A 25,214-nucleotide genomic window follows, 5' to 3' on the forward strand; every position below is an offset into this window, starting at 1 on the left:
GTGCTTTGTGTCGTCAGTTGCATTAATAATAATAATAATAATAATAATAATAATCCAAACTGGAGTGCGACAGGGTGACGGATTTTCACCATTACTCTTTAATATCATTCTTGAAAAAATTGTCAGGACATGGGAAAAAGAAGTCGAAGGATTCCAAATTGGCATTTGAAAAGATAATAGATTCAATGTGAAGTGTTTAGCTTTTGCAGATGACCTAAAAATCCTCACAAATAGGAGAAAAGAAGCCACTAACGCCATAGAGAAGTTACACGAAATTGCACAAAGAACTGGCCTGCAAATTTCGTAAGAGAAAACCCAGTACATAGAAAGAGAGCCACAAGGCAAATTGCCTATTGTGACAACCCATGGGAAAATCGTACAAGCGCCACATTTTAAGTACCTGGGAGAAATCATCCAGCTATCAGGAATCAACCTAAAGGCCAATGAGGAAAGAATAAAAAAACTAATGAAAACATATAAACTCACGTGGAACTATTATAACAAAAAGTCCATATCCATTAACGCAAAATTGAGGCACTACAACACTGTCGTACTTCCAGAGGCACTGTATGCATCTGAAACAACACAAATATGTGGGCAAACTATAATCAAAGAAATAGAGAAACAAGAAAGGAAAATTCTCAGGAAAATTTTTGGTCCGATACAAGAGCAAGGAATCTCCAAGAAGAGGCCAATATCAGAATTATACAAATACACAGACATGATTACGGATACAATAAGGAAAAGAAGAATGCAGTTCTACGGACATATCCACAGGATGAATGAAAACAGAATTTCAAAGCGAATTCTTAAAGTCATCAACTCAGGCAGGGGAAAAACGAAATGGATAAAAGAAGTTGAAAAGGACCTCAGACAAGCACACATAACAGTAAACGATGCAGAAAATAGAACTGAATTCAGGAACATTGTCAAAAAACATAAATTTGACACCACAACACAGAAGAGACCAGAATGAAAATGGACAGCGGAGCGAAATAAACAACACAGTGAACACATGAAGAAAATTTGGGCTCAGAAAAAACATAAACAATCATCATAAAGGAATTAAGTTCAAACGCTCTCTTTAAATGGGAATAATCGAAAATAATAATACATTATGAACACAACAGCAATGTAGTAGCCGATACGTAGTTACTGCTGTATCGTGCTGTCAATTACTTCGATTATCTATTGTTAAGTGAATAATGTAGCAATTTCTGGTCCACTGCCTGAAGTGCCTACAACTCAGGGAAGACACATCCATGATATATTTAAACACATTTCAAGCATATTAAATATTACTGACGTCCGCCCTGAATTTCGAGCTTCAGTAAAACATCTCCAGTCTGGTGGATTCTTTGTTCTTTTAAATTTGGCATATACAACAGTGTTCTGACATATAGTGGTTTGAAGGTTGTACTACTCGACCCTAAAATTCTCCTGATTTGAACCCGATACACTACATCTTAGGGGTTCTCATGCGCCACATTCACTCTCACATACCATCGGCCCTTTAATTTAGGGGAACTGCGTGGTCAGAGAGAAAAACACTGGTGCTGAATACCTCCGGAACCGTACGAAGACGTGTGAAATCCATGCCACGCAGTGTCACTGTACTAATTACTTTTCAAACGTCGACCAGTAAACTATTAAACATGTGGTCATTAATTTTCTGTATGAGAGAAAACTTTTACCTAACGAGACAGTTTGGTGCCTCTTTCTTTGGGTGGCACTATAATCAGATGGCCAATCTAGTGTAAGACAAGACCCATGTGATATCTGCTGTGACAGGAAGGGGACATTGTGTCATACCCCTGCATGAAGTTTCTTGTTGATGTTTCTTGTTTGAGTCATATCCCGAGACTGTTCTCATGAGAGGATCAGGAAACATATTTCTGATGATACGAGGTCCTTGGGTCCTTTACTGTTTCTTTTTTACTCTATAACATGGAAATATTTGTTGATTTGTTGAACTAAGAATGTAAGCTACACCTAAAATACAAACTGCTATTTCGTGAAGAAGTACGTGGGGTGTAACATGCTCTGTCTTACTCGAGCAGTGCTGACATAACATATGAAGACGACACGTGAGAATTAATGGTGAGTGCACCCCATTTACTCTTGCCTTTTCGGACTACCTGTCTCTTTCGTCCATCTGTGACCGTCTTCACACTCTGACTGAAAAGGCCAGTGATTCCGAACCAGGAGGTAACCACACCGGAGAGGTAAAATGTAATTTTCTCCCGAGAAAAAAGTATTCAGTTATGTTTCCCTCACGAACTTAAATTATTTTTACAAGATTATTACTATTATCAACATATTGTAAGAGTATAATACTAATTATCCGGGTTTCCAATAATGCCGTTTTCTTTCCAAACACCAGCATTAACACAAAAAGCAGTGTTGTGGGACTTACAGTTTGAGAAACGAATGTATGAACATAATATTCCTCACATAGTCTACCCACTAGAGATATGCCTTGTAGTTCTTTCCAAGCATCTCTGACGTTAATATTGACTATATACGTAAATATGTCATGAAAATTGCTTCCCAAACTATAGGCAGTGGTGGTGATAGATCAGAAACTGTTTCCTTATTCGCTTTGCAGCAATAAACGAACTAATTGATAGCACAACATTAATAATGTAATGGCTACTACACTGCCGTATGAACTTCACTGTATTATTATTATTATTATTATTATTATTCCGGTCAGTAGTGAGACACAAAGCGGACACAGGCGTCCAGTTTCTGCAAGGACTCCAGGATTAAAATGATTTACAAACAGTGGGCCTAAATATGGAGCATACATTTCAATTTGGTAAATTTTAAATGAGAATACAGATCGTGGGTGAAGCAAGTATCGCTAGGGAGAGGAGTGGCGTAGAGTGGCGTGTTTTATCAGATTTGATTCCATGTGGAAAAAGATTAACCAGTGATTGTATTTATTTCAAGCAGTAAAGGGTATATCAATCAGTAGCAAATATTGTTTACTGGAAGTTAATGTAAGTTAAAACATTAAAACCACTTATGAACACACAAATTTCACTGTTCACACTCAACCACTGACATGAATAGTCTAGTTGGGACTAGTGTATATATCAAGTGGTTATAATGCTTTAGCTTACATTTACTACACACAAGGTCCAACCCAATACCTCAGTGGTCAGCGCGGCGGTCTGTCACGCCAAGGGGCCCGGGTTCGATTCCCGGTTCTGTCGGAGATTTTCTCCTCTCAGGAACTGGATGTTGCGTTGTCCTCGCTATCACTTCATCATCAGTGAAAGGCAACGGGAAACCCCCACTGGAATCACTTCCCTAGACGCTCATGCGATGGACTTCTCTGACGAGACTTCCCCCATGACATGACCTGCCGTAAGGCAGAACACAAAGTTACTACGCATAAGATAACCACGCAGTGACCGAAATCTGGATTTATAGATTCACAATAAACGTTATTTCTGACTAACTGCTGTATCCCTTACCACTTGAAGTATGTTTTATAACAACTCTCTCCTCTCAGTGTAAAGAGTTAGCTTTCTTTTCGGAAAATGTGGCTTAGGTAACACTTGCAGTGCACTGAGAATTGCTTCATCATTCCATAAGAAAAATGGGAGTCACAAATCAGACTTATCGATTGTGTCATAGTTTAATAAAGCACCTAAAAAAATTAAATATGATTTACTCTCACCTTCTTGAAATGAAAGTGTCAGAAGAAAAACTTTTTTCATTCTAAGGTTTAGGTAGTTGCTGACGAAGATGATGTTTGGGGCACTAGCTAACGACAGCTCTGACGAGCTCTATACTTTCTGAATTTTTCTTTTCTGCGTGGTTCTTTTGTAACCAAAGAATAAATCAGAGGCTCTGAGTCCAAAGACTAAGTCAGATATAAATTTACATATTAAAAGTCATTAAAATTTTTGATAATATATTTATGAGGTGCTATCTAAGATGTCCGATGTCCATACAATGCCAATATCAACTGTTGATGAAACCAAAGAACTAGTTTTGGCATAATAATTCCTAAGACAATCAGAGTACTTACACGGACTAAAGAAGCCTGACTAACGAAATAATGAGAACTGTCCAGAATACCAGAATTTGATGCGTCGGTTCAGAATTATACATACGACACAATGGAAACGAAATCGAGGAGTAAACGAAGTGACAAGAAACAATAGCTTCGTAATGGTTGCCAGTGCGGCAGTAAACCGTAGAGAGTGTAACGATTTCAGCTGGTGTGAGAGCTGTCAGGTGTTATTCTCACGGCAGTGTTGAGTCGGTGGATATTAGCCTTCATTTCACTAAGCTCGCTTGCTAGTACGAATAGCTGCTCCCTTTAACGATAAACTTTACTGCACTTTCGGAGACGTTCGCTGTACCTTTTTGATTGCACGAGCTGCATTAAAGTAAGGGACTGTGATTAACTTCGACCCAGTTCATGTCGTTTCAGATTCTTAACTGCGTTTAGTTGTCATTGGCTTTGTGTGCAGTACTTAAGAGCTTCCCCCTTGCGTAAAATGCCCGTGCACTTCGTACTTTCTTTGCTGAGTTGGCTGTCTGATTAACTGTAAGTAGCGCAAAAGTTTCAGTTGAATTACGCCGTATTGCCGCATAGACTTTGAGGGCTAAGAAACGTAACTGTGTTATTCAATACTTTGATGTTACTCTTCATTTTAATGGTAGGTTCGCTGCTCGCGATTAGCGGTCTTGGGCGCTGCAGTCACAGACTGTGCGGCTGGTCCCGGCGGAGGTTCGAGTCCTCCCTCGGGCATGGGTGTGTGTGTTTGTCCTTAGGATAATTTAGGTTAAGTAGTGTGTAAGCATAGGGACTGATGACCTTAGCAGTTAAGTCCCATAAGATTTCACACACATTTGAACATTGAATGGTAGGTTCGTGGGGAGAGGGAGTTGCGTCCGTAACAGCTGTGCTTGTCCACAAAATCTTCTGTTATTTGTGTAATAGTAGCATAGAAAAGGGAATTTGTTTTCCGTATATTTGTTGTAACACTAGTTCTCCCCCGTAGTTCAGTGGCCAGCACGTCTGGTAGCTATGTGGAGGACCCGGCTTCGATTTACGGTACTGACAGGGTTATTTCCTTCGTGGGAGGACTAGAATGGAGTACTCTCACATTCGTAATGACAACTGAGATGTTTCTTGAATTACATTAGCGGCTGCAAGGTCTAGAATCTCAACAATGGCCGGGTGAAGTGTGTGATGACACCTTAACCCACCGTACCACAGTGTAGGAAGACATGACGTTCTGTCGACAGCGACTGGTTCCTCTGGGTGAGAATTCGGAGATATCCGCGCTTCCTCATTGTAAGAGCACAGGTTTACTTCAAATGATGAAGGTTCAGTTGAACACTGATTAGCCAGACCATTATGACCACCAACCTACTATCGATATAAACCAGTCCAGGCTTTAGCAGTGTCACCTGGCAAGGAATGATTGCGAGTCACACACTCGCACAGTGCATGTAGTATCAGTGAGCGTATGAAGAATGAAGAAGGTGCGTTTTCCCTGAGTTTCACCGAGGGCAGATTTTGACCGTCTGGATACTCGGCACGACTATCTGTGACTCTGTCCCTTCCAAAATATTCCTTTAATACTGATGAGGTTGTGGTATGCGAGCCATTTTGTACGGCACAATCAATTGTATTCCACTGTAAAAACATGTAACAAGTCCCTAATTGTTCCTATTGTACTCACTCTGTAATTGGAGATACTCCTTTATCGCGAGCTTCTATGAGTTTACTATTGCCGTTTCGTTACTGTATAAACCCCTGGCATTATAAAGCAATTTCTCAGTATTCGAAATATAATTCTGAGCATCATAATACCTACTTTTCTCTCACACACATTCGTCATACTCGCGTTTGATCTCTAGTGCAAGTATCAGTAAAATCTTTTATGAGCGATCGCGAGAAGCACAGGCACTCAGGATCTGCCCTGTAACCATGCTCCGGCTCGCCTGACTATATTCCGCAATGTCACAGAATTGGGTCACTTTTTACGGGCGATTCGTGGAGCATTTGCTCCTGGGACCTGCTTTGTATGATTTCTCAGTCTCGACTGACGCACTCCTCCCAAAAGATCTCTGGGCACCAACCTCCCCTTTCTACATCGACGGGGCATCCTCCGCTGCGCTGTAGCAGAAGGAGGATAAGGGTAAATCTGATCCTTCCCCCCCCCAACGTCATCTCAGTCACTGCAGCTGCAGACAATATCTAATCTCCATATCTCCACACTAAGAGCAATGTCTTCGATGCATCTTTGCATAAATATATCTTTCTCAACATAGTCAACTCGGAGACGAACACATTTCTCCCAACCTGAAATCAGTTTTTTGACAAATTGCTGTTGGACGTTTGACTTTGTTGACGGAGCTAGAAGCTCACCTCTGCTTCCACCGCTTGATTACTGGCAAAGTGAAGCCCTCGAAGGTCTTATTTAACTTTGGGAAACATGAAAATCAGATACGGCCAAATCGGAATTGTATGAAGGATGATCCATGACAGAGAGCCCAAGGGCGTCAGATTGTTACACAAGTCTCAGTGCTCTTGTGTCGTTTCCATGCGGAACGAGAGGGTGCTCCGTGTATACGAATTCTTCGAACTCGAAACTCGATTACAGCACTCTTTTTGTCACAAACCGTCATAGTTACGTTACACACTGCTGCATTTCGGAGCCTTCAAGCGGAAGAAGGCTGCAAATATGTGGACATGAAGAATATGAGCGAAGAATGTTAATAATGTTTGTTTTATTTAAAAAGCTGTAAGTGTTTTCATATAAAATTTTTTGAAGCATTACCTTTCAGCACACATTTGTAAACGTGCGCCAGGAAACAAACGGTTTCCCCAATACGACTTATTCACGAGTGCTGTCACGCCAATGTTATAACACTGTTAATGACTAACGTTACGTTTGTGTTGCTGTTCTGCGGCTGGTTCATAGCTGTTGCGTAGTTGTTCGCGTTACTTTCATCGGTCTGAGGTGAAGAGTGATGCAGCACGAACCTTCAGCAACAAAAGCGCTGGTGAATTCCAGCTCGATTGATAGTGTCAGTGATTCCCGCGCCCGGGTTCCCAGGTTTGATTCCCAGCGGGGTCAGGAATTTTCTCTACCTCGTGGTGACTGTTCCTTAGGTTAGTTAGGTTTGAGTAGTTCTAAGTTCTAGGGACTGATGACCATAGATGTTAAGTCCCATAGTGCTCAGAGCCATTTGAACCATTTTTGATGGTGTCAGTGAACTCCGTGAATGCATTTTGAATGGCTGTCAATGGTTTTGGAACACGTCTGGGATTTTTGAATGTCTACAGGCAGCTATGGGCTGACGTGCTGAAGCCTACCTTGACCTGAGCGGTGGTCGCGTGAAACATATTTTGTAATGTGTTATTTTCAAGTGTATTTCTGTAGAGCGGATCCACAAGTACTCCTTTATTAGTTGTCCATGTACTCATTCATAATACATCGTCTCGAGAACCTGTGATTATGAAGACTGTTCGCTTGTTTCATTGTCCTGTACCCGCCTCTTTCATTTGTAGGTACATACGTACGTAAACAATGCAACGTATATTAACTTAAACGTGTCACATATTGATTTAAATCACTATGGAAGTGTATTAAGGCACATTTGCGCCCACCCGGTTAGCCGTGCGCTCTAACGCACTGCTTTCCGGGCGGGAAGGAGTGCCGGTCCCGGACCCGAATTCGCCTGGCGGATTAATGTCGATGTCCAGTGTGCCGGCCAGTCTGTGGATGGTTTTTAAGGTCGTTTTCCATCTACTAGGCGAATGCTGGTTGGTACCCCACTTACACTATGTCGATGATTGCTGCGCAAACACTGTCTCCACGTACGCGTACACCATAATTACTCTACCACGCAAACATTTGGGGTTACGCTCGTCTGGTGTGAGACGTTCACAGTGGGAGTCCACTGAGGGCCGAACCGCTCAGTACCCTGGGTTCGGTGTGGGGCGGCAGTGGGATGAGTGGACTACTGTAGCCTGTTGTGTGGTTGTGAACCACTCAGGACTACGGCGGAGACAAAGCCTTTCCGTCGTTTCCAGGTCCTAGTCCAGCACAATACAATTCAAAGCACAGTTCATGTTCTGATTATATCACAAACATTTGACAGAGTACAAAATGTGACAACCTGTAACTTCTTAATTTGACTTCCCAATACTGTCGACATATTCCACATAAAGAGTTCTTAAAAATGATTTCTTTTATTACAGTATAAGAATTTAAATTCTGTTAAGAACATGACAGGCCATTTATTAAAATGTGGTGAGGACCAATTTCTATTTTTTTAGGCAACGGAATTTAATGGGGCAGATAACTGTAAACGAAACAGATGTAAAAAAGTAAAGTGATCATTATTTCACAAGTAATCGTCATAGTTGTTCATACGATTATTCCAGTGAGAGACCCTACAGTCAATGTTATGTTGCAAAAAACGCTGACAGTTGCCTACAGTAGCATGATTGTACCCTACCTTGCACCTTTTCTTCCGAAGCATATCGACGGCAACGAATGACTTTCTTCAAGCAGCCAAAAATATGGAAATCGTTTGGGAAGAGATGTGGAATATGTGGGGGATGTGTAAGTGTCTCTCAGCGAAACTTCTACATCGTAGTCGAGACAACTTCGGCAACATTTGGGCGGATCCTTACACATGCTCCACGCAGTCCCGACTCTTCCCATGTGATGTCCATATTTTTGGATCTCTGACGGAGGACATTCGTGACCATCCATTTTCTTAGGACAAAGATGTGCTTGCATGGCAATCGTGGCTGTGCAGGCCACCAAAAAATTTTCCATGAAGGTACTGTCCATCTTGTCTCAGTGGGATAAATGTGTTAACAGTTGAGGCAATTAGTTTTGAAATGATAGACAGCTTACTTATTTGTCGGAGGTCAGCAGGTGAAAAATCATGAAAAGCACAAGCCTACTCCTGAAGATACAACTTAGCTAATGAATTAGCATTTTACAAAATTTTAATGACCAAGCATGCTGGTGCAGGCACAGATAAAAGATTTCGTCTTTAGTTTGGCGTTTATCTTATTCGCCAGCTCCTCAATGGTGAATCATTGCATCACAGTGTGTTTGCTACAGCCAAAGAACAAAATTAGTTGTTGGGATGTTTTTTGGGTGGCCCAACTTCGCTAAACGTCCAATTTTGGCTCGCTCACGTTACGAAGACGCTTACTGGAGTCTGGCTATATGCCAGTCCCAGAGGTAGCGTGTTGCAGCCGTGAAGGCGCCAAGCCGCGGCCTCGACTATCGACCAGCGGCGCGGCGCTACCTGTTGTGCTGTGGTGGGCGTGCCGCAAGCAGTCGATACAGCAGAGCACGCCGCCACACGCATTACACCACTGTGCGGTGTGGAGTATACTAACCAGGCGATATCACCAAGCGTTTACCACTTGTCGCATTATCTTTGTTGTGGAGGTCTTCAGTCCGAAAACTGTAGTTAGCCGCGCTAATTCATTACACGAGTTGTTGTGTTTACAGACAATTGGCACTTGGCATGTCGTTACGCTGTGTAATTTTTCTCGAGCTCCACTGAGGGTCATTTCTGCGCTTTTGTCGCAAGTCGTGACAATTCACTTGCAGACAGTGTGTCCATTTCTCTCTGGCTCTCCACAATGTGTCCTCATGCAGCAGCTTTTCATTGACGCTGATTGGTCAAAACTTCCTTTTGCAGCTGTACCTGAGAACTGAAATATACCTTAACACACTGAATATGATTCATTAAAGTCATAATCTGTGTTAAAAGTTTAGGTTTCCGAGATGAAAAAGCTTGAAGATATTACAAAAGAAGTTGGGGTTACTTCCAAGTCATACAACAAAGTCTTGAACTTAGAAATAGGCTACTATACTAGACTAGAATACTATATTACATCAAGGTGAGTTGAAATTGGGCAATAGAAGCTCAGTTTGTGCAATATATATGCGTTTTTCACCTGTTGCCTAGATTACATAAAAACTGAAAACAGAGCTGAGAACCATGCCTCGGTGGGCGGCTGTAACAGTTGGGCTGTATGTGCGAGCGTCGTAGTTGGATGTGTGCAGCACCAGTCGTATGTCAGACGTTGCAAACAGTTCAACTTGAATCTTCTAAAATAGTGCGTCCCTCTCACAGAACCCGCTCGATCGTGTTTCTGTTTATGAATTGTGCCGCTCTCTTTATTATTAATTAATCTCGTCGATGATTAAAGAACTTATACTTAGATCACAATTTCCTATGCAGTGGTCTTGTAAACCCAACTCCTCTGTCAGTAACAGTAGAGTTTCTGGCTCATAGTATTGGTCAGTCAGCGCCAAGGAAAAGCTACGCTTCCATACAAGGATATGCTGTCGAGAGCCAGTGAGAAATGGACATGCTGTTTGTAAGTGAACTGTCACGACCTGCGACCCAAGCGCAGTAACGACGCAATACGCAACCCACAGTGGGGCTTTAGACATACTGCGCAGCATTACGACACGCCATTTGCCAGTTACCTGTAAACATTACAACTTGTGTCATGAAAGCAATAATTTACGGTCACAAAATCTCTGTCGCCGCCGTATACATCGAAACACCGCATTTGGGACTTACCTCAGTTGCTGAAGGTTCTTACGGAAGATAGTTGCAAACGCTGTTAGGATATGTATCGTAACCCCCAATCAAATTGCTTTGTAGATAACTGGATCACGTTTTGGATTAAGCAAATCTGAAACACTCGCACATTGAGGTGAGGTACACGTGGTGGAATCTGTCATCAAAACGAAGGTGTAAAATGGTTCAAATGGCTCTAAGCACTATGAGACATCTCAGGTCATCAATCCCCTAGACTTAGAAATACTTAAACCTAACTATCCTAAGGACATCACACACATCCATCCCCGAGGCAGGATTCAAACTTGAGACCATAGCAGCAGCGCGGTTCCGGACTGAAGCGCCTAGAACCGCTCGGCCACAACGGGAAACTAAGCGAAGTTGTAGGGTGATCAGTTTCACGAATATCAAATATATTATAAACCTAACGTACTCTATAAGTATGCAACGTATACAGAAAATATTGTTTAAGAACATTTGACATATCCTCTTAACATAATAACACAATATAATTGAAGGTAAATTTACAAACATCTGTTAAATAACCTTGTGAACAAACAAACGATTTTTAGGCCACATCACTATACTGGTGATTTACTCAGAAATGGATACCGATCACCACGTATTCTGAGGATCAAAATCGCGATGAAAGGCGTAACATTTTTCCACGCCAAACCAGATTGCAAAATGCAACGCGAAAAGTACATTATCTTACGTAACTGCAACACTCTCATGTTTTGCGTCCACATGAATACAATTTCACAGCTGACTAGAGTCTCACCATCTTGCTGAAAGCTGCTGGTCGAATGTGGCCATATCAAACACACAAAATAAGAGTCGGAAGACTTCCACACAAAGTGCCGCCGAAGAGGAGACTGCTTTGTGACTAAAACTGCATCAGGCGACTAGAGTACTGATTGGCCAACATCAATCAAAGCTTTGTCTTTCGATAAGAAATACCTGTTCTTTTCAGTTTGCAAAAATGTTTCACGAGTGTCCTGCACTGGCATGTAGGCACGCGATTTACGAAAGGCGTTCGCTATCCAACGTACGCCTTTCATAATCGACCATGTGAGAACTTTTCCAACACTGTATAACTACCGCTGCTTAAGTGCTTTTGAATGTGGTTATTGTATTAAACCATGGTCTTTCTTTACAGTTTTTAGCCTCCTACGCTTCCTTTTATTATCAAATTGACCATTTCATGATAACAAAATATGTCCTATCAGACGAACCATTATTTTTCTTCAAGTTGTGCCATAAATTCTATTCAGTACATCCTCATAAGTTATTCTATCCGCCCACCTAAGTTTTAAAAATTTTTAGTCATAAGATTGTAGAGATGATATACAGAGACATGTCCTGTTTGATAACATTTTTATTTAAAGGTGAAATTATGGTGCACTCTCTTGGCCAGGGCCTCGAATATCTCAATATCATGACCGCATATCTTTTATTTGAGCTAGGACATTGTTTTAAGCACTTGAAAAGGTGCAAATGCCGAAACTGCAGTAAAACACTGCAAAATAAAACAATTACAGCCAACTGCGAAAGTATAATGACTTTAAAAATATTTCAGAGGCTGTCCATCGATATTTTCGGACTATATAAGGTACATGTGGTCTTCGGTGGCTTTGTATCTTCGCACGGGTAGCTGCAAGTACCTATGGCGCAATGACTTGTCTCGCATAGCAGTAATAAATTATATCCAGAAACGTTCCTCCTGATTCAGTTTATTTATTAGTGGAAACCGCAGTTCCTGAGGTCACTCTTCACATGCAATTGGAAAAACGCTGTAGGAGACATTAATTGAGCAAAGATCAACCAATTTGCCCGAAATTATACACACAAATTTTCCTTGTCAATCAGTCCATCTGTTAGCATATACAATATCAACATCCCTGCAGTAGTTCCTCAGATTAGTCCTCGCATAGAGAGACAACCACGTGGTGGGTTACTTTCATGTAAAATATATACAAATGACGTTAGGGCGTGCTGAAAAGTGAGCGTCCAAATTGTCTGCATGAAAACTCTTATAGGTTTAAAAAATAAAAATAAAAAAATAAAAAAAAAGTTATCAAGATTGGAAAAAAATGTTTAAATGTGTGTGAAATCTTATGGGACTTAACTGCTAAGGTCATCAGTCCCTAAATATGACACTACTTAACCTATATTATCCTAAGGACAAACACACACACCCATGCCCGAGGGAGGACTCGAACCTCCGCCGGGACCAGCCGCACAGTCCCTGACTGTTAAGTTTCTACATCTTCATTCTTCATGTCTACGTATTTTTAGTCCTAAGTCGCTAGAATGCACAGAATTGTAGCGAATAACAAAGCGGCGTGTAACGTAAATATTTCAGTGTATGAGAAACAGCGTACTGCAATTGAGATTCGAATTCGGAGAGTTCGTTTATATATGGACCACCCTTTCCTTTAGCACGACAATGCCAGACCACACGCGAACATTGCGACATTCGCAACGACCCGACGTCTTGTGTTCAGTATCATCGGCAATCCTCGATACAATCCTGACTGGGTCCTATCAGAATTTCTTCAGTTTCCATCATTTGAACTTGATACTGATAAAGAGGTGTAAGGAGAGGTGAGATTATGGCTCCATCATAAAGTTCAAACTTCAAATTGAAATGGCTCAAATGGCTCTAAGCACTATGGGACTTAACATCTGTAGTCATCAGTCCCCTAGAACTTAGAACTACTTAAACCTAACTAACCTGAGGACATCACACACATCCATGCCCGAGGCAGGATTCGAACCTGCGACCGTAGTAGCAGCGCGGTTCCGGGCTGAAGCGCCTAGAATCGCGCGGCCACACCGACTGGTGTTCAAACTTCATACAGTGATGAAATGAAAAAACTGCTATCGCGTTGGGAGAAATGTTTTCGTCGCCAGGATGACTATGTTAAAAAAGATATATGTAAAAGTGAAGAATAAAGACGCAGAATGTAAATAATGTTAGTTACACCTAAGAAGCTCCAATAGTGTTCACGTAAGAAACTCTGAGGTATTACTTTTGAGCGCGCCGTGATATATACATAGAATCTGGCGGAGATTCGTTGTTTTCTGGAATCGTAGAGGCTGTATACTGATTCCCCCCCCCCCCCACCGCCCCCCATCACTACCCCCCGGATACCACTTCTGTAGATGGCCAACTTGTAGATCGCATCATCGCCACGAGGCGTCGGTTCAAACACCAGTTAAATATGGGACAGTTAACATTACATATATTACTCCTTCATTATCACTCTAAGTGCAAATTATAGACACAAACGTTTGTCACGAATCAACCTACCTATTAGTGGAAAACATCAAAATACCTACTGTAGTTCTCGAGATTTGCCCTCACATACAGAAAGAAAAACACGGATTTTTATTTAGTAATATGTACAGACTGCACTGAAAGTATCTTCGTAACAGAGCAAATTCTTTTGTGGAAATAAACTTGTTAAATTTCCTCACTGTAACTGGCGATGGTACCAGAAAGACCTACTTCACTCTTCATCCACCAACTTGCATTTAGTACGGTTCGGTCTTCTCTCGGGTCTGCTCTTCTGGCTGCATTAGTTTTATTTTGAGAGGGACACACAGATGTATGGACAGGTTTACTGATAGAGAGTTGGCTGATTTGTAGCTCGTCTCACTGAATGCAATGAAACAGCGGCAAAATGGCTCTATGTTGTGCTGATACCGCAGCGACGGGGAACACATCATAGCACTTCTGTAATGAGCGTTGTTATATTATTCTGTGCTTTGTGTTTCTCGTACGGTTTGACGATTGCACGTTACAGAATTTTTCACTGTTTGGCGGTTATTCACAGAAACAAAGATAATTGCGGCAAAAAAACACCAGAATAAATCATAATAAGAAATTACTGTCAGTTGAGCCATCAGAAACTATGGGTCTCTAATATAAAAAATTTCCACAAAATATTCCGGAACAACTACTTTCTGTTAGTGAAGTACAGGTTCACCGTGTAAAATTGAAAATTAGAGATTACGTAAGAGGTCGACGGGTATTGCGAGAAATCTGATAAAAGGAGCAGGTTATCCTGAACTCTTCATAGATTCAGTAACAACGAAACAAAGATTAAAGTACAAACGGAGTACAGCATTTCATATAAGGTCACAACTATCAAAGGACTGCCCCTGCGATGCAGCCTCTACCAAAACATGTTCAAACTTTATGTAGATAAAATAATTAAATCATGAAGGAAAAAGACACATCAGACTAGAAAAATAAACACTGAGTGATCGAAGAGACTTACGATAATGTGTTGTATAAGGCACCCATGAGGTAGAGGAGGTTATTCAATTTCTCGACTCTAACACATCAACATGTTGTTGTTCAGTTATGTTACTCAATGATTAATTTTTCAGAATAAGACGTTAGTTACAAGTTTCAGCTGCAAGCCTCCTTTCATTCATGACATCTCAAGCACACTGCGATCAGTCCTCCGTGTCTGCAGACTCTCATGTTTAAAATTGTTTTAAAGACACGCTTTTATTCCTTGGAACGAGGTGGACGTCATGATTTTCTCCAGTTTGTCTTAAAACACAGCTAGCATATGTTGAAATTTTGCGTAGCGTATGCTGAGGTGCTCATACGATTCTAAACTGAATGACATTCTGTAAGTTATTAATATAAGTGGCCTAATCTGACCTGGTCAACAAAGAGAGATATTAGGTATTTATTTATTAAGCCATTGATAATGCAGTTACTTGCACGAAACGCTTCGATTATGTACAAAAGTAAGCTCACTACTGCCTATGAGACACGTCTATGCTGGCGTTATTTACCTTCGAATTAAGTCACTCGCTATGCAGTGAACTCTATATCACATATCGGTATTTGCTTGGAGGGAATGATACACAAAAACTGAATATTTGAAAAGCTATTTGAAAAAAGCTTTGATTTGTATATATATTGGACAATGAACACATTTCATTTATTTAAAAAAAGTTTGTGTTAGACAGGAAAAGCCAAATTTTCTACGTCATGGTTTTAATTTCATATGCTAATGCCGGCTCCCCGAATGGACTCCCACGTTCATCAGCTTATTGAATCTCAATTTCAGAATATTTTAACTCGTTACCTGTTGCATATTTAATTAATGTGGAACCACACCAGAATTTCATTAAAAATGAAGTAAGTCAAAAAACAGTCTGATCAGAGACAGGAGAATGCCATTAAAGTGTTAGTTATTAATGCACCACCAATTGGAGCTAACTTGTTATTCATTAACGATTGTCTCCACATACCTCCAGACCGCTACTATATGTACTGACGAAGCAAAATTTTTAGACCGAAAAACATGAAAGGTTCCAGTCCGCAAACGCCTCTTTCTTTTCGTTCAAGCTGGGTAAGAGCACAACATTGTTTTGACTTGATGCTCATGTACTGCGTTAAAGACATCATTCGCTTCATTTCAGTTGGGCACTTCCCGATGAGTAAACCAAGCTCTTGGTCTTTGGTGTTAGCTCTTTCATAGCGGAGCCGCAACTTCTACGTCGTATCGCCCCAGTACTCGTCATGAGGCCACGTGGGTTCAGTCCTCTCTCATTGATTATAATGGTAAGCAAACGTCTTCCCCACTATGACAAAGGCGCTTCAACACTGATCAGGAACTTGATCGTGCTTCAAGTTATGAACAGCCTCCGAGGAAGTAATATTGCACCTACATTGGAAGCAATATTATATCGTTGACAACAGTTTCTTTCGTTACTCACTGAAAAACATATTCCACAGCAACATGAGTAGGCTTATAAGCTAATCCAAAGTGAACGGTAACCTCAGGTACGTTAAATGAAAATATATAACTGCAACATGGGGCCTAAACATATTGTGATGATAGATACCATAGAATTTGGCTGGTATGTCGTACCTGGTCTATGATCTTATGTATATTCGTACTGCTGCATGTCACTACAGCAACGTCATCCCTGTCGGAAAGGCGAAATGTTAGCGTGCAAATCTGATGAACGGCCGAATATAAGGTCGCCACTGGCCTACGACACGAGTAAGTACAAACTAATCTGCAGTTAATATCTAGAATATTTATTAATCTCTGTATGGAGGCCTCTATCATTTCCAAACGCAAAACTATGAGAAAAGTCTGTATTACCAACAGTAACGCAACACACTGCTTATAATATGGGTCATTCTTTGCACCTCCCCAGGTTCTCACGCCCTGCAGGCATTCCATTACTCATTAAAGGCTAATACTAAAATTATGAAAGAACAACCAAACCATCGCATTCCAAGACGTCTTAAATCACCGGAGATTGACAAACAGTCGGTAGAAGCCCTGAGTCCAAACGTCTTCCTCCCTGCGCCACGGAAAGGCAAATCAGCTGGAAACATTCCTCGAAATGGTTATTTCTTAGCTGCATTTGACAAAGAAGGTATAGTATTATTTAACTGACGTTACCAGCTGGCATTGTGTTTTCATCCATCACAGGTTAATTTCATAAACACGCTAGCGAACCGGCAATGCTTCACGATTGCTAAATATGTGAGGGAATTGGATGTACATACTAATCTCTTCGTCCTCCACTCTTAGTCCACCTCCACGCACCTTCCTTCGCCCGCCCCTCTTCATTTCCCCGTCTCGGTCCATCACCTCTCCCACTCGGTCTGTTTGTCTCCTCAGTTGTCTGTTCAGCCTGCCTCTTTCTTCCATCATTTCTCTCTCTCTCTCTCTCTCTCTCTCTCTCTCTCTCTCTATATATATATATATATATATATATATATATATACACTCCTGGAAATTGAAATAAGAACACCGTGAATTCATTGTCCCAGGAAGGGGAAACTTTATTGACACATTCCTGGGGTCAGATACATCACATGATCACACTGACAGAACCACAGGCACATAGACACAGGCAACAGAGCATGCACAATGTCGGCACTAGTACAGTGTATATCCACCTTTCACAGCAATGCAGGCTGCTATTCTCCAATGGAGATGATCGTAGGGATGCTGGATGTAGTCCTGTGGAACGGCTTGCCATGCCATTTCCACCTGGCGCCTCAGTTGGACCAGCGTTCGTGCTGGACGTGCAGACCGCGTGAGACGACGCTTCATCCAGTCCCAAACATGCTCAATGGGGGACAGATCCGGAGATCTTGCTGCCCAGGATAGTTGACTTACACTTTCTAGAGCACGTTGGGTGGCACGGGATACATGCTGACGTGCATTGTCCTGTTGGAACAGAAAGTTCCCTTGCCGGTCTAGGAATGGTAGAGCGATGGGTTCGATGACGGTTTGGATGTACCGTGCACTATTCAGTGTCCCCTCGACGATCACCAGTGGTGTACGGCCAGTGTAGAAGATCGCTCCCCACACCATGATGCCGGGTGTTGGCCCTGTGTGCCTCGGTCGTATGCAGTCCTGATTGTGGCGCTCACCTGCACGGCGCCAAACACGCATACGACCATCATTGGCACCAAAGCAGAAGCGACTCTCATCGCTGAAGACGACACGTCTCCATTCGTCCCTCCATTCACGCCTGTCGCGACACCACTGGAGGCGGGCTGCACGATGTTGGGGCGTGAGCGGAAGACGGCCTAACGGTGTGCGGGACCGTAGCCCAGCTTCATGGAGACGGTTGCGAATGGTCCTCGCCGATACCCCAGGAGCAACAGTGTCCCTAATTTGCTGGGAAGTGGCGGTGCGGTCCCCTACGGCACTGCGTAGGATCCTACGGTCTTGGCGTGCATCCGTGCGTCGCTGCGGTCCGGTCCCAGGTCGAAGAGCACGTGCACCTTCCGCCGACCACTGGCGACAACATCGATGTCCCACGCCCCACGTGTTGAGCAATTCGGCGGTACGTCCACCCGGCCTCCCGCATGCCCACTATACGCCCTCGCTCAAAGTCCGTCAACTGCACATACGGTTCACGTCCACGCTGTCGCGGCATGCTACCAGTGTTAAAGACTGCGATGGAGCTCCGTATGCCACGGCAAACTGGCTGACACTGACGGCGGCGGTGCACAAATGCTGCGCAGCTAGCGCCATTCGACGGCCAACACCGCGGTTCCTGGTGTGTCCGCTGTGCCGTGCGTGTGATCATTGCTTGTACAGCCCTCTCGCAGTGTCCGGAGCAAGTATGGTGGGTCTGACACACCGGTGTGAATGTGTTCTTTTTTCCATTTCTACGAGTGTATATATATATATATATATATATATATATATATATATCCCTCTCCGTCTACCTTCCCCCTCTCTATGTCCATTTCCTCCCCACTCGTCTCGGTCTATTTCCTCTCTCTCTCTCTCTCTCTCTCTCTCTCTCTGTCTCTCTCCTCCCTGTCCTCCTCCCCCTCCCCCCCCCACCTGACACCTGGAGCCTTGGTTATTGTTATTGCTAATGAAAACTTGATTGAGAACTGAGGTTGCACAAAATGAAAGGGTGAAACAGTTGTGATCATGTGTCAGACGGGGTATGACAGAGACCTCTCCAGCTACTGGATCTGTGAGGATAGTAGTTTCATTGACAGTACTTCTCAAAGGTTTACTCTGAAACGTCCGAAACATTCAAATCCTACCCGTCATTGTTTCAAATTGCTCTGAGCACTGCGGGACTTAACACCTGAGGCCATCAATTCCATAGACTTAGAACTACTTAAACCTAACTAACCTAAGAACAGCAGACACATCCATGCCCGAGGCAGGATTCGAACCTGCGATCGTAGCAGCTGTGCGATTCCGGACTGAGGCACCTAGAACCGCTCGCCCACAACGGCTGACTACCCGTTACTGGATTCCTCAGAAGTATCTTGATAATAAGCCGATCAGCCATAAATACAACTTTCCACTTTTCTGTCAAAACCAACTGCGGTTATGAAAACAAAATACCTCACTATTGTGTATAAGCTGTTGTTTAAAATTATATTTAAGGAGGAAGAATGTAGTTCTATGGCAGCAACACTTCACGGTTTAAATGCTCTGCTATCGTACCTAAAACTGATTACGCAAAAGAAAACGAACCCGAACGTTTTCACAGCATTGAATTTTATTTCTCGCAGTCTCCTTTTACGGAAAACCGGTACATTGTTGCTTTAAAAAAAAAGTATCCTGCATGCGGTTGAATATTTATTGACGTATATTGTTTCAATTTGAACTAAACCGGGCAAGAACTTTTCGGATTCTTGCTAACAATGTTTCCCCTTTCAACAGTAGACATATTTTCGTATACCATATATGTTAAAAATACGTTTCTTATTGTTTATTAGAGTATGTTGTAAATATTTGCTGTAAATCTGTCAAGATGTTTCGAGGTCTTTAGGAACACGTCTTGCTCTTATACAGTAGTATAGATTATTAACAGCGTTTCAATGGTGGCAGTCTGGTAATCAGACGGAGAGAGAGAGAGAGAGAGAGAGAGAGAGAGAGAGAGAAAGAGAGAGTGAGTTGGGTTTGGTTGTTTGGGGCAAGAGACCAAACAACGAGGTCATCGGTCTCATCGGATTAGGGAAGGAAGTCGGCCGTGCCCTTTCAAAGGAACCATCCCGGCATTTGCCTGGAGCGATTTAGGGAAATCACGGAAAACCTAAATCAGGATGGCCGGACGCGGGATTGAACCATCGTCCTCCCGAATGCGAGTCCCCTGTGCTAACCACTGCGCCACCTCGCTCGGTGAGAGAGAGAGAGAGAGAGAGAGAGAGAGAGAGAGAGAGTCTTTCCCCATGCACCGGAAATTTGTTGTGAATATTTTAAGTGTCAGAAAAACTAATAAAACGAGTGACTGCTTCAACTACTAGCATATTTTTTAATAAAAGCGCACAGCAGTAAAGACTATGATTGTACTAGCAACGTTCTTTCAACTGCTTGTAACTAATTCGATATAGTGTGTTCACGTTATGAGCAATGACAAGACACGTAATATCTGCATTACTGTGGTCAGACGACTGATGTTCTTTGGTGATACATATTGAGTCTCTGCAAAACATCACTACAAGCCGACGTATCATCTATTTCGTAGTGATCTACACGTGTGCAATAGCTTGCCGCACGACACAAAGCTACGCTCCCAGCATATGTCGATGGACAACACAACAGAACGCGGTTCATAATTTGCCCATGATGGCATCTCACTGGCGATGATTACAAGAACTTTTCGTCCGATTGTTTGGATCTGTTCGTTGGAGTAGAGGACCTCGCATGAGACTCACGATCCAGTCCTGAACTTTAGTGGTTTCAAGAATACTTCATGCGTGTGATGGGAATTATATGGTCCCTTGGGTTATGTTATCTCAATGATATGCAGCATATCTAGAACTCAATCGATGTCTCCCCTCTGGACCTAGCTGCTACTTATTTCATCAAGTTTCAGTAGACTCATAATAGACATTCTGTTCTTTTCCAAAATCGCATAAGGAAATTGGCAGGATAGTGCTTGCGAAAGGGACATTTCCGATTTTCTTTCCCCTCATTTCTATAGCCGTTTTTCTTCTCCATCTGTAATGACCTTATTCTCGACGTGGCTTCGTAGTAGCACAGTCCTCCTTTCTTGCTTCCCACGTTTTCAGTACCTCGTGTACGCTACGGCACATCATACCCACACCCGGTGAGAAACAAGCGGTGTGGGTAGAAGAAGCCTCTAATTCAGCTGCTCGGCAGTGCGTTTATCAATGACGGGTTGAATTAGGAGGAATAGCGGAAGCACCCGGAGCCGTATTCAGGATATAGACAGCATGCCACACTGCACAGCTGAGCACTTAAGTGGGAATGCCAATGACCGTAGTAACGCGGGTTCCGCAGGCATGCTTCACTTCCGTGCTCTGAACCGCTTAGCTACAAACTGCTAAGCGTCGTCCTCGCCGACATCACCGCTTGGCGCCGCTTACAAGGACCTGTTTGGCGTCTTTGCACAGTCGGCACCGCGGCGCTCATTTACAAGCCAATTAACGCGTACACCGGCGCTACACCGCAAGCCCCCGCGCCACGCTTTGTCAAGTAACAGGGCGCCCAGGGTGGTCTGTTTGCACTGTAAGCTGACGCCGCCAAGGGGCGGGCAGATAACACTGAGCGCCGTACCACCTAGCACAGCGTAATTCCCCCTTACTAGACCGAAACTGCCTCACTCCTGTAATTTTGCAATACTCGCAACAAGATTATCGGAAAAAAATGCACTCTAAGGCACAGAAACTGCTCACCCCAAAGGACTAATCCGAGTTGAAAGGAAATCGGTAAATTTGATGTACATGAGCAGACAAACAAATGATTACAATTCCAGGAAAACTGACTGATTTACAGGGTGACACACCGGAGACGGATGGTTTTGAACTGCGTAGTACTGAGGGCGCAGTGGTGGGAGGTGGTCGTGGTGGGGATAGTTCTGATCCACACAAGACACCATTTCATTTACTCAGTCACTATGGAGTAGTGCGACTTGCAACTAGAGTGTTTGTCTATGACAATTTCGTGAAAAGTGGTGACTCTATTATTGCTACACAGCCATTGTTTCGTGCGCGGTTTAACGTCGGTCGACATGGAACTGTTCCGAGCCGTTTCACAAGCCTCAGATGGGTGGAAAACTTCAGATCAACTGCGAACGTAATGGATAAGAAGCATCCTGGCTCGAGACGCAGAGTAACGACAGCAGAAAATGTTGCAAGTGTAAGGGAAGCGTCAGTCAGAAGCCCATGACGGTCAGATAGACGTTATGCTAGTGAGTTACGAATCTATCGTGAATCGGTTAGACGAATTTTGCATAAAGAATTAAAATTCCATCCCTACAAAATGCTCATTGTCCAACAACTTACGGAAACTGATTTTGCTGTACGAGAAGACTTCGCTTACAGAATGCAAGTTATTTGGGGATCGAATGAAAATGAAATTTTATTGATGAGTGATGCAGCTCACTTTCATTTAAAGGGGTCCGTGAATAATCAAAACCTACGTTACTGGCCTCCAGAGCATCCACACCTTACCCACCAGCGTTCTCTACACTCAGAAAAGGTAACAGTCTGGTGTGTTCTTGGCTCTGTTGGCATTATCGGGCGTTATTTTTTTGAAGGAAACGGGACCACAGTTACTGTTAATTCGGTTCGTTACAATCCTATGCTTGAAACATTCTTGAAACCAGAACTAAGAAGACGACGAATCCCTTTAAAATGCGTTTGGTTCCAGCAGGATGAGGCAACATTGCACACCGCAAACACTTCAATGACGGTTCTTAGACGCATGTTTCCTAGCCGGATTATTTCACGTTTTGGCAATGTTCCTTGGCCTCCCAGGTCTCCCGACTTGTCAGTATGTGACTTTTTTCTGTGGGGGTACCTTAAGACTTGAGTCCTGCATTCGAAATGATGGACATCACCTTGACGATATTATTTTTCACAAATAACTTCGTTAACTAAAATGCAAATAATGAGCTTTGATTTTATGTAAATAAACATGCATTAATTTTAAAGTTGGCTGAGTATTATTTCATTAAAAACTGTCTCCCATGTGTCACCTTTTATTAGAGAAAGCTACGGAAATTGATCAATAACACGCTGGTTCACCTCTGGCCATTATGCAAGTAGTTGTAGGGATAGGCTTTGATCTACGGAATTGCTGGAGGTTGTAACGTTGTTGCTTTAATTTGCTATGTAAGCTGAACTGATAGACAATAAAAGCGGGTTAAAAGCTGTGAGCTGTCTCGGGAAGTTAACCTTGTATTACTGCGCAACTGTTTCACCAGGTATCCAGTCTAGCTTACCAAATTCCCAACCAGACTAACATTAATTATAATCTTTTAATAGTTATACGACATCCAGTGATATATATATATATATATATATATATATATATATATATATATATATATATATATATATATATATATAAAAAGATAATTTAAATAAAAAGAAATAAATCAGTTTATATTTGGAAATTTATTTTAAGATTGATCATTGAAATTTCAGCATATTAAAATTGATTCCTAACTAAACTGGTGCCTTATTTAGGAATGTGAAAATGTGAAAATGTGAGATTGCAATCTTACGGAACACATCAATTATGGAGCCAAGATTGGGAGACTGCATACAAAACTGCATTCATAAAACAACACACAAAGAACGTTGAAACGTATGCAAGAGAAAGTTAACCACTACCAACAGATTCAAATTTTCACCCAAAGAAATTACGTTCGTAGCACAATCCTGTCCGTCATGTAATTACCACACACTGGTATACTAAATTCGTATTAACTATTTATGAAATCTTCGCGAAAAGATGATTACACCACATGCTTCACGTGGTCAACTTGGTTTACACAAAGAGTGTAACTCCACAATAATTTTGATAATTAAAATAAATTAGATCGAAAAGCAATTTACAAAAGAAAAACCTCGAACTGGTTACTAATGTCTTACTGTTAACCTGACGGGTCAAACAGTTATATAAGTACGTGGTAATGGTCTCGCAAAGTACACCCCATGTGGGTTGAACATAAAGAAAAGTTGGTATATTGAAAAATATTGTCAAGACGAGACGTTATAATCACACAAGCATTCGCATTTAAGATTGATCTTAGTTAGAGTTACTGATCAACACGTGGTTCCACTTTACTCACAAAGTAGTGACAAAGCAACTACCGGAAAATAATCTGAACTTCACACGAGAATTACACTGCGCTGCAATTTAAGGTAACATTAGATATTTCAGAGCTAAACCTGAAATAAAGGTGATTAAATTTTCAGTTAGGCTGAACTTAAGAAATCCATTGTCCTACGGACTTAGCAGACACGCGCTTAGCCGGAGATCTTACCACTTCAGACGCTCGCCACGGACCAACTGCTTGGTCCCTTCCTGAGGGGTGGCTCACAAATACAAACGGAAGTGGCCAGAGGGGCAGCTTCCTATACCAACATGACAACGGACGGACAGGACCATACTAAGGATAGAAACCTCTTTGCTTTTAGAAAGCGTAGCTACCTGTTCCGACGTTGGTCCTACTGTTCTCTAGCAGACAGGCTTGTCTGCTACCCTGAGGCATGCAACTAGAAATACATTTGCTCATTCATCCTCTCACACAGAAGGGAAGGGGATGACAGTATCTTATCATATACAGTATATAAAAGAAAGCGGATGTAGGTTCCGTATGAGACTGTGTGACATGAATTACATATAAACTGTGTTTTAAAGTGTAGTAGTGTGATAGATCGTTCTTGTTTATGTGTAAAAGTTACACGTTCCACTACTCAGTCTCCTCCCAGATAGTCAGAAACGCCACAGTAAATTTAGAAAAGGAATTTATGCCGTAAATGACAACAGATTTAAGAAATTAAACATGAAAGGAATCCAACAGAGACCTTTCAAGGTCTTCCTGAGGCGTAATGTACCAACCTTTGTCCCTCTGGCGCGTTAGGTCGTCAAAATCCAGACGCGATAGCAGGGCCCTAGCCACAATACCCCAAACGTTCTCAAATGGCGAGAAATCCGGCTAACTTGCTCGACAACGTAGGGTTTGGCAAGCACGAAGACAAGCAACAGAAACTCTCACTGGCTGCGGACGGGAATTATCTTGCTGAAATGTATGCCCAGCATGGCTTGCTACGAAAGGAGACAAAACGGAACGCAAAATGTCGT

This window comes from Schistocerca cancellata, chromosome 9 (genome assembly GCF_023864275.1).
Source record: "Schistocerca cancellata isolate TAMUIC-IGC-003103 chromosome 9, iqSchCanc2.1, whole genome shotgun sequence".
NCBI lineage: Eukaryota > Metazoa > Arthropoda > Insecta > Orthoptera > Acrididae > Schistocerca > Schistocerca cancellata.